The 6,705-nt window shown below is 46.8% G+C and overlaps 1 long non-coding RNA gene across 1 annotated transcript; it reads left to right on the forward strand.

The window, feature by feature from the left end:
• Positions 1-223: 223 nt before the first annotated feature.
• LOC119962436 lies at positions 224-5,912 on the forward strand. Its single transcript, XR_005459873.1, has 2 exons — positions 224-354; positions 4,755-5,912. It is a non-coding gene; the product is annotated as an uncharacterized LOC119962436 (long non-coding RNA).
• Positions 5,913-6,705: the final 793 nt, after the last annotated feature.

Here is a 6,705-nt window from a genome sequence, read left to right on the forward strand (position 1 = left end):
AGATTCCCTCATGCTTGAGCTGTAGAATACGGAAGACAGAGCACTGATCCTGGAATTAAAAACTCTACATCCATGCTCACAGTCTGACTAATTTGATCAGACAGTAATTGCAGTAATTGATGGGATTAAGCTAATTCAGTTATTTGACCTCTGCTTTATGAAAGAATGATCTGATTGGACGTTAAAGTAGGTCATTGAAAAAAATCTTTCAACAAAGATACCATGCTTATACATTGCAAAATGTGGACAGATTAAATCATTTATGGCCATACTGCTCGTAAGGTTGTTTGACGGGTTAAGCATTCTTTTTTCTTTTCATTTGATATGGATTTTAAACTAGAAATTGGTATACAGGTATGTTTTACTATTTGCTAATTCTGACCAGATGGTTTCTTGTACGAGTTCCAATGTTCATAATAAACTTTATTTTAGATTCAGGATAAAGATATTTATATCGTCAAGTTGTTGTCTGATCACTTATAACATTTTAATGAAAAGGTAGATTGGGAAATTTTACTTGTTTCTTGAAATGTATTAAAGGAATATAATTGATACATTTAGTGTCAAGTTCTGGCCATGGTCGCCTGCCGTGAACCAGGCTTAAAACAATCCAGTTTCAGTGAAACAATTTTCCATTAATTCAGTAGTTCTCTGGGGTTTTGTTATTCCCTGATCCATCCCTTCTTTGAATCAACAGCCATCAGCAGTCATCTTCAAACTCCCACCACTCATTTCCTGATTGCTTCAGAATTCATGATATCAATATGCATTTCCTCCAACCCTCCAACAATGAAGAGGCTAATTCTTTATATCTTTTCTACTCTTCGATGGGACAATTATAATCTAATGTCTTTCTATTCTTAAAAAAACGGAAGCCCTCATTTTTTTTCAGGGTTCTCAAGAGTTTCCTGTCATAACTGCAGAAGGATATCCGGTGGCGGCCATGGCGTCACAGGTCGCTTATTTGGGAGCTCCCGCTCGTGGTGGTCTTTTGGGACCTTTTCCCCTGACTTATGGGGGATTTGAGCTGAAAAATTAGGGACTGGTGAGGCAGAGAGGAGGAATACCCCACCAGTTTATGAAGTCATGGACCAGAAATGGTCTGCAAAGAAGAGATTGTTGGGCAAAGAAGAGAGTGGAGTCTTCAGCACAGGAAAACATGGCGGAGGCTCAGAAGCTGGGATTACCAGCCCAGTGGTCAACGGAGCAGCTGGTGTAATTCCTTCAGGAGAGCTTCGTCAAGCAAAGACAGGAGTACCTGAACCCCATTAAGAAGGGGATTGATTGGGTGGAGCAAAGATTGGAAGCCCAGGGACTGGCGATCCAGAAGGTGGAAGAGAAGGTGGCTGAGCAAGAGGACCAGCTAACCGCGATGGCAGTGGAGATGGATCTGATTAGGGACCACCAGAAAAGGCTGCAGGAGAAGGTGGAGGATCTGGAGAACAGATGGGGGGGGTGGACCAGTGGAGGTTTGGATTGCCAAGGGCAAAGGAGTTTTCTTTTTTTTCCCACGTACACATAGTTGTACTCCCGGATTGGTATTTTTCATTTTGAACAGGGTTTTTTTTTGGCGGGGGTGGTGGATACCGAGTATTCGCCGATAGTTGTCGGGTCATGCCCCACACTGGATGGATTTACGGGTAAGGAGGGGGGTCAGCGTCCGCAATGGAGATTGGATGGAGGACTGTTAGCAGATGAGGAGATGTACAGGCGGGTGAGGGATGCCATCCAGAACTATTTGAAGATAAATGATGGGGAAGTTTTGGCAGCAATAGTATGGGAAGTGTTGAAGGCCATGGTCAGGGTAAGCTAATTTCGATACGAGCTCATAGGGAGAAGGTGGAGCGGGGAGAGGTCGATAGGCTGTTTGGGAAAATACTCCAGGTGGACAGAAGATACTCTGAGGCAGGATTGTTGAAGGAGCGGCAGAAAGCTGCAGATGGAGTTTGATCTGCTATCCACAGGGAAGACAGTGGGGCAGTTGAGGAAGGTGAGGTGGGCGATATATGAGTATGGTGAGAAGGCCAGTAGGATGCTAGCACACCAGCTAAGGAAGAGGGAAGCAGCAAGGGAGAGAGGAAGAGTGAAGGACAGAGGGGGGAACACAGTTTTGGACCCAGCAGGGGTGAATGGGGTGTTCAAGGAGTTTTATAGTTGGCTGTATGAGTCAGAACCCCAGCTGGGGTGGAGGGGATGAGGCAGTTTTTGGAAGGGTCGGAGTTACTGAAGATGGAGGAAGGGCCAGTGGAAGGGTTGCGAACCCCGATTGGGATTGTAGAAGTAGTAGAGGGATTGGAGACCATGCAGTCCGGCAAAGCCTCCGGACCGGATGGTGAGCCTGTGGAATTTTACAAGACATTTTCTGGGATGCTGGGCCTGCTGCTGGTGAGGGAATTTAATGAGGCAAGGGAGCGGGGTGTTCTTCCCCCAACAATGTCACAGGCCTCGGTCTCATTGATCCTGAAGCGGGAGAAGGACCCAGAGCAATGTGGGCCATACAGACCAATCTCCCTACTGAATGGCGATGCCAAATTGTTGGCCAAAATTTTGGCCTCAAGGACTGTGTTCCGGGTTTGATAGGGGAAGACCAGACAGGGTTTGTTAAAGGCAGGTAGCTAACGGCCAAGGTTAGAAGACTCCTAAACGTGATCATCATACCCTCCGAGAGGTAGTGGTCGCTATGGATGCGGAAAAGGCCTTAGACCAGATGGAATGGAATTATTTGTGGGAAGTCCTGGGACGGTTTGGGCAGGGCTTTATTGACTGGGTTCGGTTGCTGTGTCAGGCACCAGTGGCAAGTGTGCGGACGAACCGGATGAGTTCAGACTACTTTAGACCGGAGGACAAGGCAAGGGTATCCTCTCTCCCCACTGTTATTTGCATTGGCTGTAGAGCCACTGGTGATGGAGCCAAAAGCGTCAAAGACTGGAAGGGACTAGTCCGGGTGGGGGGAGGTTGGAACACAGGGTCTTGTTATATGCAGACAACCTACTCCTCTATATTTCTTAGGGGAATTTGGCCGGTTCTCGGGGTACAAATTGAATATGGGCAATAGTAAAGTTTTTGTGATCCAGGCGAGAGGGCAGGAGAGGTGACTGGGGGAACTGTCATGAAAAGTGGTGGGAGGGAGTTTTCGTTACTTGGGTATTCAGGTGGCACGGAGATGGGAGCACCTACATAAATTAAATTTGAACTGGTTAGTTGAACAAATGAAAGAGGACTTTTGGAGGTGGGACATGCTCCCATTGTCACTGGCGGGGAGGGTACAGATCGTAAAAATGACGGTTCTCCCGAGATATTTGTTTGTTTTTCCGTGCCTCCCTATTTTCATACCAAAGGCCTTTTTTAAGCGGGTGAATAGGGTAATCTCTGGATTTCTGTGGGCGGGTAAAACCCCGTGAGTAAAGAAAGTGCTGTTAGAAAGGAGCCAAGTCGGGGTGGGGGGGGGGGGGGGGGGGAGGCTGGAACTGCAGATCCTTAGGAACTATTACTGGGTGGTAAATATCGCCATGATTAGGAAGTGGGTAGTGGGGGGGGGGGGGGGGGGGGGGGGGTCAGTATGGGAGCTGGTGGAGGCATCCTCGTGTAAGAGTACAAGTTTGGGGACATTGGTAACAGCTCCTCTGCCGTACTCACCGGCTCAGTAGTCCATAAACTCAGAGGTAGTGGCGGCCCTGAGAGTTTGGGGGCAGTGGCGGAAGCATATGGGAGTGGAGGGAGTGTCAGTGTGGGCTCCAATTTGTCACAACTACCGGTTTGTCCCCGGGAGGCTGGATGGGGGGTTTCGGAGGTGGCAGAGAGCAGGGATTGAGAGGCTGAGGAATCTATTTATTGATGGGAGCTTTCCACGTTTAGAGGATTTGGCATTGCCGGGAGGGAATGGGTTTCAATATCTGCAGATAAGGGATTTTGTGCGAAGGCAGGTTTCAACCTTTCCGCTTCTACCATAGCGGGTACAGGACAACGTAGTTTTGAGAATGGGGTGGGGGAAGGGAAGGTTTCGGAAATCTATAAAGACTTATGGAGTGGGAGGAAACCCAGATAGGTGAGTTTAATCGGAAATGGGAAGATGAGCTGGGAGGGGAGGTAGAGGCGGGGCTTTGGGAGGATGCTTTGAGCAGAGTCAACATGTCCTCATCATGTGCCAGGTTGTCAATTTGAAGTTCAAGGTGGTTCACCGGGTACACATGACAGTGGCCCGGATGAGCAAGTTCTTTGGGGTGGGGGGACAGATGTTTGAGGTGCACGGGAGGGCCCGCAAACCATGTCCGCATGGTTTGGGCATGCCCGCAGTTTAGGGTATACTGGCAGGGATTTGCAGATGTCATGTCCAGAGTGCTAAAGACGAGGGTTGCGCCAAGTCCAGAGGTGGCGATTTTTGGAGTGTCGGAAGATCCAGGAGTCGAGGGGGCGAGAAAGGTTGATGTCTTGGCCTTTGCCTCCTTATTAGCCCGGAGCTGGATATTGTTAGCGTGGAGGGACTCAAAGCCCCCGAAATCAGGGGTCCGGAGGTGGCAAGCGTTTATCGACTTCTTCGGAGAAAACTAAACTGTCAGCAGATTCAATAAGGGTGAGGGGGTTAAGGGGGGCGGGTCGAGGAAGAGTTAGGTTATTTGTGTTTAGAGTAGGTGGGAACAGTGGGAGATGGAGGGATGGATTATGCACTGAACTATGTTTACACTTGTATTTGTATTGTTTATTGTTATAAAACCATAAATGCCTTAATCAAATGTTTTTTTTTTAAATAACTGCAGCAGAAGTGTAGGAGCGGTTTCAAGACCTGGCTACGTGGGGTTATTCACTGTGGCTCAACTCAGTACAGAGAGGAAAAAAACACATTGACAACCTGGACAAGATGGCTATTCAATCAAGCTTGATACATGTACAGGAAGAACAGACCTGGATAGCTGCCAAGACCTGTTCTGCTGAACAAAGGCCAGAACATAGTACTTATACAATTTTCAAAAATCAATAGTCCACCCCAGTTGGACGCGATCCAATCCCTGAAGCTGCTACGTTTAAACTTATCCAGTATAATTGCAAGCAATGTTTAAACTTCACCCAATAGAATTGCAAGCAGTGCATGATTGATCCTCATCCTGACAGCTATGTCTACTAGTAATTTGCTGTGCATTCATTGTCTGTGAGAAGCAGGACAGCAAAACCAGCTTCCTGCATTGTTTCACGAAGACAAGATATCAGAAATGATGTCCTTCCGGACAAGTTAGCTATCCTAAATCCCATTTGATTACTTATTACTGCTATGTCCTAAAAATACATGTTTAGTGGTTAATAATGATTACTCAGTCCTATAATTCATCTCAATCCTTAATAAAGTAACTTATGTAAAACTACTCTCATGGCATGCTAACTATTCAGTTTCAGGAGGGATAATCGCTGACCCCCACCCCTCTTCAAGAAGTTTGGCAAAACCCCCAAGAGATGGTGCAGATTATCATTTTCAGTTGTATTATTATCTACTTTTACTTCACCAACAGGCCAATTTGAAGCCACCTTTAGAATGGCATTTCTTTTGCCCTAATCATTCTCTGTGTCTCCTGGAGGCCCCAATTCATGTTGAGCGTAAGGGTCAAAAGACGCTGGCAGCCCCCCGGGTATCTTAACCAGACAGCCCATTCTTCAAATATTTGCCTGGGGCAGCTCGTGTCGAGACACACTTTGACCTGAGGGCCACACCTGTTCTTGTCCTCACCTGACAGTCGCATCGCCACACTTTCTGGCTTGAACAGGAAAAAACCCTCTGATTGGTCTGATAATTTCTCTGTTTGTTTTTTCTGTCAGTTGTTCACCAGAGATATGGTGGAAGGCCAGGAGAAACCCTGTGGAGTTTCAATGTCTAGTTTTGTCATGCACCTCACAGACCTAAATAAAAGCTATTGTGATAAAAACAATACATTTTTCTCAGACTCATTTTGACGTTATTCCTCATCAAAGTCACAAATTGTATCCTATGTGACTGTAGTCATGTTAGACTATCCCTCCTCATCTTTTTCAAACTGCCTGCTGTGTTTGCAATAGGGTTCACCACACCATCCTTCTCCAATGCCTCTTCTCCTTTATCCAGCTTGGTGCAACTGCACACACCCCGGTCCAGTTATATTTATTTAGAGGTAGCCATAGAATCGCCGACAGTGTCTTCTCTTCCCCTCCCACAATGTTACCTGTGTCCCCAAACATCCATCCTTGGTTCCATTCTATTTCTTATTAACATGTTGCTCCTCTGCAGCATCACCTGAAAGTATTAATTATATCAGGTTCCACATATACACGGATAGCACACAGCTCTCACCATTACCTTTCTTGACCCTAGTGATGAACCATCAATTGCACGAGAGACGAGTTGCTATACAAAAGTTAGGCTTTAATAAGCTAGAACATAGCCCTGCGGTCGACTACAATAAATGGACGACCGCCGGGCGTTCTGACTATTTATACCTCGGTATGGAGGCGTGGTTAACTCAGCCTCTCGACCAATCGGAGAGTCGTCACATGACTGGTCTCAACCAATCGGTCGAGAGGCACATGACCGACCAGGGTCAATGGTAAGCCGGTGTTCTGCACCAATGGCAGACAGCTATGCAAATCATACCACCACACCTAGTAAGAAGTCTTACAACACCAGGTTAAAGTCCAACAAGTTTATTTCAAACACGAGCTTTCGGAGTGCAGCTCCTTCCTCACCTG

Source organism: Scyliorhinus canicula, chromosome 2 (assembly GCF_902713615.1).
Source record: "Scyliorhinus canicula chromosome 2, sScyCan1.1, whole genome shotgun sequence".
NCBI classification, from domain to species: Eukaryota; Metazoa; Chordata; class Chondrichthyes; order Carcharhiniformes; family Scyliorhinidae; genus Scyliorhinus; species Scyliorhinus canicula.